The sequence below is a fragment of the Vulpes vulpes genome, chromosome 2 (assembly GCF_048418805.1).
Source record: "Vulpes vulpes isolate BD-2025 chromosome 2, VulVul3, whole genome shotgun sequence".
Lineage (NCBI taxonomy): Eukaryota > Metazoa > Chordata > Mammalia > Carnivora > Canidae > Vulpes > Vulpes vulpes.
In genome coordinates this window covers 156,747,290-156,759,067 of record NC_132781.1, presented here as the reverse complement: position 1 = coordinate 156,759,067, position 11,778 = coordinate 156,747,290, and positions in this window count along the sequence as shown.

Sequence of the window (11,778 nt, the reverse complement as noted above, 5' to 3'; positions counted from 1 at the left end):
CGGGGCGCCGAGGCCCGCGGCCCGCTCCCGGCACGGCCGCCCCGGGCACAGGCGGGCACAGCTCCCCCAGCCCGCCGCCCCGGGCACTGCAGCGCCGCCGCCGCCGCCGCCGCCCCCGCCCCCGCCGCCGCCCCCGCCGGCGCCGCAGCCCGACCCCAGCGCGCGGTGGGGACCCAGAGCGCCGCTGCCTCGCGCGCGCCCAGCCGCTTGCGCTCGGGACTGCGGGCTGCGGGCTCCGCGCTCCGGGCTCCGCGCACCGGCCTGCGCCCGGGGCTCCGCCGGCCCCTCCCTGCCTCCCGGGGCCGCTCGTCCCCTGGGCCAGCCTCTCCCTGCAGCCGTCCCGGAGCTGGACGGGGCCTCCGAGCCTGGCGCGGTGGCCGGTCGCTGCGGGAGTCCGCGACCTCGCTCCGGCCGCCCCGAGCCCGGGCGCTCTAAGCGGCCTGGGGCGCCACCGAGCCCCTTGCACCGGTGGGCCTCTGTCTTCTCATCCGAGGAATGGACGTTGAGAGCCAAGGATCGTGAGGATGGGAGATGCTTAGGGAAGGTCTCTTTATTGCACGCTCACCAAGTCCTGCTTTGGGGTTTGGTTCTCTGAGCACTTGTTGTGTTTATCCTCCCCTATCTGGGACACTCCATAGCTCAGTGCCTGGCACTGCAGGGGGTGGTGGCAGCTTTGCTGGAATGAATGAATGAAGTGCATGGGGCCGGGACGTACCTTGCTAGGGTACAGTGCTCAATGCCACACCATGGTGCCTGGTAAGAGTCATTTGTCCGTCCCCTGGCCATGGTCTCTCCAGGTCCTGGACCTGATTCTGCTCAACCTGTGTCCCATGGTGACTCAGAGCTGGAAGGACGTCATATCTAAATGGGAAAACCAAGGCCCAGGGAGGGGCAGGGGACTGCCCCACCGCACTAGGGGTTGGGGACAGGCCCACAGACCAGGCCTGTGCCCTCACCTCTGACCCTGCACTCTTCACTGTTTTGGGAGCGGCCGGTTTAGCTCTCATGTGGATGGTCGTGTTTGGGTGCTGGGACGGTGCCCTTCCCTCCATGGAGTCCCCGGGGCTCGGCACAGAGGAAGGGCTCAGTAAACATTTGGTGTTGAGGGTGGGCAGAAGGTGGCGGGGATTTGTGGGGCTGAGCAAGAGTACAGATGGAGGCTCACGTACCATATGTCTAAATATTTGCAAGTTATAAATCAGGCTAACAAAATGTGAAATAAAATATGTCCTATTCTCCTACCTTGACAACTACACTTTCATAGCAACCTGGAAGGCCAGCTTTGAGTGTAGAATTCTCAGACTCCTCGGACCCTGTGTGGAGCAGGGTGGCGCCGGGAGAGGAGACCCCTTCTTTCCCACATCTGCCTCTGGCCTGCCCTGTGCACATGAACTGTCAGCCTGCACGTGCAAGCCCAGTCCACACCACCTCTCCCCGCAGAGAGCTGCCCCTTGGCCAGCCTGCAGGCGCAGAGCTGGGCATCCCCTGCGTGCAGTCTGTCCCCACGGGATGGATCTGCAGAAGAGGCCCATGCAGGTCCTGAAAGTGGGCTTGGGGCTCTTTGGGCAGGAGTCCCCGGGGCCTGGGCACCTAGTCTGTGATCTAGAGAAGCGGGCACAGGCTTCAAATGGACACATCCTTTTGGCCTCATGGTCTCCTTGCCCTGTGATGAGAACTTGGCTGGAGAACCAGAGTCCAGGGACCCCAGGGCAGGTGACACTCTCACCTAAAGGCAGAACTGAATTCCTGAACCATTTTGAGCCAACATATTTGCTTCCTGGAGTCTCAGTCTGGTATGGTGGGAAATAAGAATAATAATTGTTGGGGCGCCTGGGTGGCTCAGGCGTGCTGAGCACGGAGCCCAACTCAGGGCTGGATCTCATGCCCCTGAGATCATGACCTGATGCTTAACCCACTGCACCCCCAGGCGCCTACCCCACCCCCCCACAGGGGGGTGCCCCTGGGTGCAAAAATGCCCCAGGACATTTTTGAGAGTGCTCAGGACTCTAACTGGAAGATGTACTAATTGTTAGGCATAAAGCAGTACCTTGCCCGGCACATTCAGATGCCTTGTTCTGCTAAAAGGTTGAGTCCTCATAGGCCAGGGATCATTCAAAGTGTTTTGCGGGGTGTCACTGGTTCAAATCTAGGAAGTACATACTTTTCTGTTTCCATTTTACAGGTGAGCAAATGAAGGTTAGAGAAGTAAATGACCTGCCCAAAGAAAGGGACGGACGTGGGACTCCAGAGCCATGTCATGTGCCTGGACTCAGGTGTTTGGGTTTGAGTCTCTGTCCCGCAGTCCTCCTGACCTTGGGGGGAGCTGCTGGACCTCCAATGTCTGTGTCTGTCAGGTGGGGACATCATCACCTGACTCGCCTTCTCCTGGGGCTGCTGGGAGACCCGCAGGGAGCAGTGAGAGTCCTGAGAGCTGGCAGAGCTGAGCGGAGGAGGGCGGAACAGAGGCCTGGGGCCAGAAAGACCCGCCCTGATTGTGATAAGGGAGAGGAGGAGTCCTCTGGTCTGAGTCAGTGGAAAGTCTTAATGTGAAAGTCTCTTTGAGGAAATGCTCTTCTGACTTTCAAGAACAGTCCAATTGGGAAGATTTACATACAAATTAACGAGAAAGTTCATTCGTCATTAGCTCTTTCATATATAATCATATATGATAATAAGAGCCGCTGTGCCAGAGGCTTTGCTTATATTAACTCACTTAATCCTGGCCACAGCCTTGGAAGTGGAAACTGCTATTCCCATTTATAGGTGAAGCCGAGGGGCTGCCCTAAAGTGCTTTAAGATGTACCAACAATCCTATGACATAGGCAGTCTTGTGTTACATATGGAGAAACTGAGGCACGGAGAGATCAAAGGATTGCCGACAGCCATACGGTTCGGAAGTGGCCCAGCCAGGATTTGGACACAGGTGTCCTTCCACGTAAGGATTGATGTCTGGGTCTAGAAGGGGATGGTCGTAGAGTTTCTCTAGGCTCCTCCTGGAAGCTGCTATCAATTCTCAGGGCCTGGGATGGGGTCCCTCCTCTGTATCCCCTCTCTGTGCCCAGTGTATTGAGTGTCTCCCACGAAGTGGAATCTGAATACATCCTAGTTGTTTCCTTTTCTTTGGTTGAAGCAAGCACTTCTTTAACTTTCCAAGTGGTCCGTTTCTTGGAGTGAGTTATTCTTCCTTACTAGAAAATACACCAAGGAAGGGAAACCTGGCCAAGTTTTTAATCAGAAAGAATCACATACAGCGTGTCTAAATTAGCGCCAGTTCTCGATGAATGGCTCCAAAGCAACGTGGTTAGCTGTTCTCCTGCCCAATCTTAGGAACACCCAGGAATAGGGTGTCTGCCCAGTGGGTGTCTGGGATTTCCAGTCCAACTCCCCAGATTTTTAGGTGGAGAAACTGAGAGCCTAGGCTTGGAGTCTAGAATATTCTTAAGCCTATGCATGCATTGTTCAGGGAGATAAAAAGCAGTGGGTTCCTCTGCTGACACCGCGGCCTTCACTCTCTTGGGCTCGGCTGGACAGATCTGCACAGCCGTCTGCTCTGAGCCGTCCACCTGGTGCCCTGACCAAGAAGGGGCAGGAAACCTGATCAGTCTCAGCCAGCCATGCACCTTTGTGTGGCTCTGGGCAGCTCCCAGCCCCTCTCTGGGTCTGTCATTTGCTCCCTAAATTCTCTTCTAGGAATTTGGAGAGAATTTACAGTGGAACATCCGGTTCTCGGGAATCCTGTATTTGTTTCCAGCCCGGCCAGATCTTTTCCTCAATCTGAGCCTCAGTTTCTTCACCCGTGAGGGGTACCTGGGTGGATCAGTCAGTTAAGCATCAGCCTTCGGCTCAGGTCAGAATCCTGGGATCGAGCCCTGCTTTGGGCTCTCTGCTCCGTGAGTAGCCAGCTTCTCCCTCTTCCTCCGCCTGCAGCTCCCCCTGTTTGTGCTTTCTCCTTCTCTCCCTTTGTCAAGTAAATAAATTAAAAAAATTTTTTTAATAAGAAAGAAGAAGAGATACTGTGAGGAATCAATGGGATGATGTGTGTAAAGACTCCCAAGCATGGGGCTCAGCTTCACTGAGTGTTGAAGAGGGTTCTTCATCTTGTTCTATGGTTTAAACCAGAAATCACACTCCAGTGGTCTGTAGTGTTTTGCTTGGTCCACCAAGTATTTTTTTAAATATATATAATTTGTTGGCAACATTTCAAGATTGGGAAATTTCACAGATTGAGATTTCCCGGCTTTTCTTTAAAAATGGGGAGATTTGGCAACAAGGTACCCAGATTCTCTGGGGAGGAAGGGTGACCTCTGCGCATCTGTAATGGCTCACTTATGTCTCTGCAACCCCCAATACAGAGCCAGTAGTTTCTGAGCATCCTACCGTGGGCCAGGAGCTGTGTCTACATGGTGCATTGAGTAGAGGCCAACAGTGAAGTAGAGGCTCAGAGGATTGGGATGAGCTGCCAAGGTCACACGGTGTTAGCAGGTGGTACCACCTGGACTCCCAATAGGACCTCTGTCACTTGTCTCTATTTAGTCTCTCTTTCTGCCTCAGCCTAACTTTGGGTCCATGGAGAAACCCTAGTTATAACCTGTTGATGGACTGATGGAAGAATTTAGGCATGTGATGTCAATGCCCACGGTTCCATCCTTTACCTTCAGACTCCTAGGGCTTGTGGAGTTAGGGTAGGAGTTCAGGAATCGATGTGCACGCTTAGAATTCTTGGAATAAAACTCTCCTGCCTACATATAAGATGACTGTAGCTTAACATTTTGAATGAACATTATGAAGATGTTCAGGGGCACCTGGATGGCTCATTTGGTTAGCATTGGACTTTGGGTTTCAGCTCAGGTCATGATCTCAGGGTTGTGGGATCAAGTCTCAAGTCGGGCTCTGGGCCCAGCGGGGAGTCTGCTTGGGATTCTCTCTCCTTCTCCCTCCTCCCCTCCCCTGCTCTCTTTCTCTTAAATAAATAAATCTTAAAAAGAGAGAAAATGTTCAAATAGATACAATGGAAGGCAATAATAGTATAGTAAACCTCCATATGTGTATCATCCAGATTTAGCAATTACCAAAATTTGGTCCCATTTGCTTCATTTACTCTTTTTTTGTTTGTTTCTCCTTTTCTTTCTTTCTTTCTTTTTTTTTTTTTTTTTAAGATTTTATTTATTTATTTATTTATTTGAGAGAGAGCATGTGAGCATGAGTGGTGGGCAGGGGCAAAGGGAGGGAGGGAAGAGGGAGAGGGAGAAGCAGACTCCCTGCTGAGCAGGAAGCCCAACATGGGGCTCTATCCCAGGACCTGGAGATCATGACCTGAGCCAAAGGCAGATGCTTAGCCAACTGAGCCACCCAGGTACCCCTGTTTCTCTTTTTCTTTACTGAATTATATCAAGACACATTCCAGATATCTTGCCGTGTTATCTGAATACCTCGGTGTAGGTCTCTAAAATCAGTGGTGTGCTGGAGCCAGCTGGTTCCCGCTGCTCAGAGCTGACTGAGCACCTCTTCTCACTTCCGAGTTCTGGGCTGTGGTGTCGGTAGCTGGAAATCTGCCACGTGGGAGTATTTACACCACGGAAATCAGCAAACACGACAAAACAGGGTTCCCTTAGGACTCCCCAGCCCTGAGTCGGGGTTAAACATTGATTAGTATGCCACTGTCCGAGACACGTGGACGTTCTCTTATATAACCACTGTGCAAGGATGTCACCTACTGAAATTAATATTTACATTCTTATCACATGTCCACGACAGTTTTTAAGATGTCTGTTTTGGATGGTTTGTTGGATCAGGGCTCAGACAAGATCCACCTCTGACCTTTGGGTGTTATGTCTCTTAATTTTCTTATAAATCTAGAGCATGGTCCTCTTTCCCCCACCTGTGGCCTTTTACGCTCTTGATCCTTGTGGCCATCAGGTTGGCCGATCCGTTCTGTTGCTCTGTCGGCTGTATGTTCGGTCAGCTACTGTGCCCCTTCCTCTTTCCCCTTATTTCTCGTCTTTAAAGTCTGAATAGACTCAGCTCAACTTTGTTTGTTTCTTGGAGGGGGGCCAGAAGGCTTCTTCCATGGTGCTGGTTCACACATTTACATGTTCAAGGCTTCTAGATGATTTGTGACAAGTGAAATGCGAAGTTATTGAAAAGCATTTTTAAATTTATGATGGCCTTTTGTTATTTCACCATCAGCCTATACTATAAGTACAGCCACTGTGGAATCTTTTGCTAGAAGGAAGGGCCGTCAAAGTCAGGAAAGTCGGCCCCTCTGATTGGGCCTCACCAGTCTGGGCTGGTCTTTCTACATTCCGGTCTCAGGGATGAAGCACTGCCTTTGGGAGCTCATTCCACGACCACGCTGTCACTTGGATGGTCAGATACTCCTACCTCATGTCTAACTGTAGTCTTTCCTGCTTTCGGAAAAACCCTTTTCTCTGCCTGCAACCTTGGCATTTCTCAGCCTCCCCCCTCTCAGCTGTCTACTAGCACTGGGAGAAAAAATGAACCGAAATGTCCTGTGGTTCTAGGTTCTGGATCCTGTACTTGACACAATAATCATTTTACTCTGGGTGGTTGGAGCCTCGCTCTGTCCCCAGCCCCAGGACACGCTGTGCATACCTTCTCCGCACCCCTGAAGGATGGGGGTCCTCACAGACCAGGGCACAGGGCATCTGTCCTGGGATCCCCCTGTGTACCCTGGCTCACAAGTCTGGGGTCTTGTCTACTGACCAACCTCAAGTTGTGGCTTTGGTTCCCGACAGGGCTTTTGGCCTTGCCGGTCCTTCCCGCCCTTCCTGTCTGGAGAGAATCCTGGAGGCTGGTTCCTCCCCACCTTCGTCTTCTTGTCTGCTCCTGACCCCACTCACTGACGCGGCTGGGAGCTTCCTCCTTCCTTCCAGAAACAGGGAACGGTGGTGAAAATACTTGTGGCTGAGCATCTTGAAGATGGCCTGGGGTAGAAGTAACGCCGTTTCCTTTGGGAGGCAGAGTGGTGTCTGGGGAACCTGGAAGCTTCTTTAGTGCCCTGCCTCCTGCCAGGAGTGTGAGTCCGAGCCTGTGTTTGAGCCGCCTGCAGGAATCAAGCTAGGAAATGAGCTCTTCAGGGTGGGAAGGCCCTGTGAGAGCGTCCCCTGCACCTGCGGGGGTGTGGGTGGCGTGGACTTGACTTTTCCTCAAAGGTAATTCGCATTACCTGCCAGGCCTCAGACACTTGTAATCCCGCAGTCTCAGAGAAAAACCCCGACTTGTAAGGAAATATTCGAGGGAAGTTAGAAGAGGCATGCTGTTAAGTTCATGGAAGCAAGGAATGTGATCGACAGCTAAGGATTACTACATACGGCACCAGATTGCTCTTGAATGTTTATCTTCTTGACTTGTGTTTATTAGAACCTTTAAAAAATTGGGTTGTTAAGCTGTTTTAATAGAAGACTTAGTTTTCTTAAACATTCCCAGTTAGAACTGGTGATGTTAATTTGTTTGTCATGCTTGTAGCTGAAATGCAAGGAGGACAAGGAGACAACAACGCAGGCGGCTCCCAGTGCTGTTTTCCATCAACAGCAACCTGCCCTTGTGCTGGAGAGGCATAAGCAAAGGCCCTGGGGTCAGCTTGCCTTGGGCTCCGGCCCAGGCCCATCCCTCCCTGGATGCATGGCTTTTAACAAATCATCTCTTCTGTCCCCCATCTCCCCCCTGCCTCCCCTCTGGGCTTTGCGTGTGCTGTTTCCCCTGCGGGGAATGCTCCTCAACCGGTCCTTTGCTGAGCTAATTCCCTCGGGTCCTCTGAAGCACTATCAACCTAGTCAAAATGCTCATTAAATAATTAATTGTAAAATTGTCTATGTGGTGTGTCTCTTCCAGTGGTTTATGACCTCCAAGGCAGTGGGGATCATGCTTGTGTGTTCCTAAAGCCACTGTGTGCCTGGCACAGAGTGCTGGATAAAGGAATAGGTGCAATTCTTTAAGCTTCAGTTTGTTTATCCAAAGAATGGGCCCATGACTCTCTCTTAAATAGAGGATATACCTTTCTTTTAAATGTCAAATATACCTGACGAATATTGGTTTCTTTCCTATCCTTACTCTTTGGAAAAGAAAAAAGACAATTTGGAAGAAATAAATGGTCTTTTGAATTGTTAGCCTGAAAACCCATAGCTTAGGAGAGCACACACAAAGTCGGAATTGGAATTGTGGAATGGTGGAGATGTCCTCAGTTTCTGCCCCAGGAGGATGGGCTAAATGATTCTCCTAGACTCTGGAGTGGAGAGGCACTTTCTTCTGGGGATGAGAAAGCTGGTTGGCCAGTTTGAGGGGCCCAGGGCACGGCTGAGGAGTCCATGGAGAGTTGGGGGGGGCCTTCATTTCAGCCTAGGAGTGGTATCTAAGTTTCCCTTGGCCTCTGAGGTGGAGATGAGGGATGACCCAGAGCACCTGCCCCACTGCGCTGCTCAGGGGAGACTTCCTGGTGAAGGTGATACTGAAGTGCAGGCCTGAAGGGTAGGTAAGGTTAGCTCAGGAAACGGTAAGAGGAGAAGTAGCACGTGCATTGGCCCTGGGGTGAGACGGCATGGCCCTAGGAGAATAAAGTTCAAGGGGTGGGTGGGCAGAGATGGGGGAGTGGGTGGGTCCTATGATGAAGCTGGAAGAGGACAGCAGGCATCAGGGAAGCTCATGGGACACTGCATGTGTGTGCATGCTCACACATGCATGCATGTTACCCGTGCACATGCACACACGTGTGCACGCACACACGCATGATGCACATGGGTGTATGTGTGTGCATGCACACACATGCACACATGCATGTGTACATATGCATGCATGTGCATGTGTGCATTGTGTATATGTGTACGTGTGCGCACATGTGTATGAATGTGCATGTGAGGGGCAGCACCCTCAGCCTCCGGCCAGGAACCACGCACACAGATGCCCAGCCGGCATCCCCACAGATGCAGACACCCCGGCACTGGAGTGTCAGAAAGCCGCCAGGGCCGGAGCAGCTGCTTCTAAATCAAGGCCAAGGGCAGCCGAGGGGCCGGGTTGGGTTTGGTGGCTTCGCCCGTATGGGCTGATGGGGGCTGGGGCCGAAGGGGCGCTCCATTAGGGATTCTGGGCCTGAGGGAGCCTGGCTGGTTTGGGGAAGTTTATTTTGGAAGCTGGGATGATGCAAAATTAAGTGGGGAGGAAAAAATAGACGAGGCGGCGGTGAGGGTCTGTCTGTGGCCGGCGGGGCTGGAAGCGCCCAGCTCGGAGAGCGCTGTTGGGTAAACAGATGGGGGTGGCAGCTTTTCTGCACGCCCGCTATAAATATCCCACAGTTTGGCCGCCCCTGCTGGGGTTTCCTGGCATCGTGGGTGTGGAGATCAAGGTGCAGACGCAGGGCACTTCCGGGAGCAGCAGAGGGCGGCCGGGGCTGCTCAGATCCCGGCGGGGTGGGGGGAGGGCAGGTCTGAGGCAGAGGCCCTGGGCGGGGGTGGGAAGTGCTCCTTTGCTACCCCATTCCCTGGGCGACAGGGGAGGATGGCGAAGCAAGGGAAGTGTCGCTCCCCGCGCCTGTGGGCCAGCTCCAGGCGGCAGGCGATGCTCTGTCCATGGTCAAAGCTCGGAGGTTGCGGGCCTGGTGAGTTTTCTCACCTCGAGGCTGGAAGGGAACTGCAGGTGCGGCCGTGGCCTGTGGTGTGAGTGGACTCTGGGCAGGGCTGGGGGTCCCCGCAGCCCCCCGCAGCCCCGGGGCACCCCTGTCACCCCCACAATATGATGCACTAATACTGATGAGGGCGGTGGTTCCAGCCATGCCCGCTGCTGGCCTGTGACGATCCGGGGACTTGGGCAACTGGGTTATCTAAGCTCTTCGTTGTCTGGGGTTATTTCCCCCACCACCGCGTCCTGCACATAAAGACCCCGAGGCTCAGAGAGAAGGGACTGCCCATAAGGTCCTTCACCTGGTCAGTAAGTCTTCAGTGACATCAGCCATGTGCCCCATGGCCAGTCACTGGGGATTTGGCGGGTCCCTGTGTCCACGGAGCTCACAGCCCGGTGGGGAGAACGCGCCAACCATCAGTGAAGGAAGGACACGCAGACGAGCACCTAGCATCAAGCATGGCCTGGGATCTCCTGTCCTCCTGCATTTGGCCACATTTGGGCTCCTCCTAGGACGGAGGGATTTTTGTTATCCTGTCACCCACAGCACTGGCCTAGGTGTCGGTGGGTACCTGCTGAAATGAATTAAGAACAAATCGATTCAGTTCATCAAAATCTTGCCTGGGCACTAAGTTGTGCAAGACTTGTACTGGCTTCAGTGGCTTGGGGCTGACGGGCGAGGTGGGGGAAGAGGATGGAAGCCTTTGCTTGTACACATCTGTGTGACACGTCGTGATGGAGCAAACATTCCCGTGCCTTCCCAGAGCCCCGAGAATTAGGCAGGGCCACTGTCATCCCCACTTCAAAGATTGGGAAACTGACGTTCAATGAGGCTAAGGGATTTGCCCCAGGACCCTCGGCTGGGATGCGGTAGGGCAGGGCCTGGAAGACAGGATGGTCCAACTTCAAATCCAGTGCTTCCCCTGCAGATGGGGAGGGGCCCCGGGCCCGGGGGAGAGCCCCCCAGGGCCCCAAGCTGCCCCTAAGGCCCTTATTGGTGTGTCAGGCTCAGCAGTGGTGCTTTGGCCCAGGGAAGGCAAGCATTTCACTCCTGCGTCTCATGTCCCGCTACGAAGATGCCTGCTTGTCATTTGCGGGTGGAAGGGACGCTGGACAGTTTCTGAAGACCCAGTTCTGCCCTTTACAAGCTGGGCCCTGGAAAGCCACTCACTCTCTCGGAGCCTCAGTTTCTCTCTGTGAATGCAAGGGTTGGACGTTTCAGCTTGGATGCCCCATGCTTCTCCTCCAGGGTGCCCTGTGGCCTCTCCTTGGGCCCCAGAGGGCAGAGTTGGGAGCAATGGCCCAACTGAGGCAGGACCAGGCAAGATTTATGATCCAGCCCTCGGGGGGACTTGGGTCCATGCTGGTCCCAAAATTTCCTTTCACAGTGAGCAGGACCTGGGAATTGAGGAGTGACCACGTCCCCTCGGGCCTCAGGTGTCCCTGGATGGAGGAAATGGGGTGAGGGCCGCTACACTCTGTCTCCCCTCCGCACCCAGTCCTCACCCCACTGACTCTGGGACAGCGCTTCTGGGCAGCCAGAGGGAAGCTTGGCACGTGGGGGCAGCATTAGGGCTTCTCACAAATATCCAGGTTCTCCTCTTGCCAGCTTCCTGGTGGGAATGCACTGCCCACTCCCCTGAAACTAGGATGCCCGAGTGCCTGGCTTTGGCCAATGAAACGTGACAGCCGCTGGCAACTGGCAGGATGGTGTTGACTTGGGTCCTGAGTGAGGACAATGTGGAGCAGGGTCCCCACCAACCCACAAGCATGTGATGTGAACAAGAATGAAACTTATGCTATTTGGAGCCACCAAGGTTTTGGAGTCATTTGTTATGCCATTCCCTGTGTATCCTGACTAGAGAGGGCGGGCAGGTGGCACAGGAGGAGACACAGCAGCCTTGGCATTAACTGATCAGGCTTTCCCTCCTCCTTTTATTTATTCATACGTTTATTTAGCCATTCATTCATCCATACATCTGCCCATCCATCCACCGTGTTTCTGTCTGTCCATCCATCCATCTATTCATCCCTCCCTCCCTCCCTCCCTCCCTCCATCCACCCACTATTCTTCTGTCCATCTACCCATCTACCCACCTACCCACCATCCTTCTGTCTGTCCATCCATCCCTCCCTCCCTCCCTCCCTCCC